Raw genomic sequence first — 1,405 nt, forward strand, 5'->3', positions numbered from 1 at the left:
AATTTTATATTTCATTTTCAAAAGCCCAATTACTCGTTCAACATGTACTCGTACATGTGATAAATTCTTGGTCATTTCAACATCTCGTGACAACTGACCTTTTCCTCTTGTAAAAGCCGGGATCTCTAATTTTGCACCTACCAACCCAACATCATCACTAATTGTAAACCCTCTGTCAGCAAGAACAACATCACCACGCTCTAATAGTGAAAGAAAGCCACTCTCCTGGGTCAAAACTTTATCAGAGACTTTGCCACCCCAACACTTTGAGACAAAAGAAATTGATCCAGAAGGAGTGATAGCAATTAATAGCTTCACAGTATTGTGTTTCTTATAATTTGAAAAGGTCTTGCTTCGTGCAACGTATCCTGATGGCTTTTCTATAAAAATTTCTGTACAGTCTATAATGCATCTACAGGCAGGATATAGCTCTTTTATGAATGGTGGCATATTTTGAGTGCAGATCTCTCTGGATGGCCATTTTATAAGGAACTGAAGACGTGCATACAAAGCATCGATCCATTTATCAAAAATTCTTGACACTGTTGCTACAGAAACTGCAAATCTAACTGCTAAATCATTCAGAGTCAAGTCTAGCCGAAGGCGTGAAAGAGTGAGTAGCATTTCATCCTCAAGACTCAGTACTAGAGAAGGAGTAACAAATTTTGATACAAATTGAAAAGTGTGCATGAAAACCGGCCATGATGGTAATCCAGTGTACAATAAAACAAGCTTGTCGTTGTCTTTTAACAGTTCCACTGAGAATGTCACTTTCTTTAATCTCAATTCTAACTTAGCCACCTTCAACCGCAATGTAACTAACTCCTTATGTTCTTCACTTTCTGCAGTACTGTTGTTACTCAAATCATCAGTAGGACAAATGTCTTTGTCCTGCGGTAATAATGCCTCCATTCTTTCATCTTCAGCAGCACTGATATCCTGCAATAGGGACACTTCCTCATTTTCATCTTCCATTTGTCCATCCTCTTCATGCTCCACAGCCTCTACTTCTGCAAGTCTCAAATAACACAATCTTTCAATTTCCTCAATTTCTTCTTCTTCCCTCTTTCTCTCCTCTTCATGCTTCTTTTGTTGCTCTATCTCTTCATACATAGCACGCAACTGATAATCCTCATTCATTAAATACTCCTGATTTCTTATGACTTCTTCTTCCATTTTCTTTAATTGTTCATTCTCTGTTTCAGAACTTGAACTTTCCTCTGGCTCTGGTGTTTCTCCTTCTTCCTTTTCCTCCTTTAACCTTTTCAAAACTCTTCTGCTTGTTTTTCTCTTGCTACGTCTGTATGCAGCAGGAAAGATGGATGGAACATAGTCCACATGCTCAGGACTATCATGTGGCTTGCCTAAAAATTAGTATCACCATTAGAATAAATGTTACAAGCTA

Source organism: Amphimedon queenslandica, unplaced genomic scaffold (assembly GCF_000090795.2).
Source record: "Amphimedon queenslandica unplaced genomic scaffold, v1.1 AMPQUscaffold_12945, whole genome shotgun sequence".
Taxonomy (NCBI): domain Eukaryota; kingdom Metazoa; phylum Porifera; class Demospongiae; order Haplosclerida; family Niphatidae; genus Amphimedon; species Amphimedon queenslandica.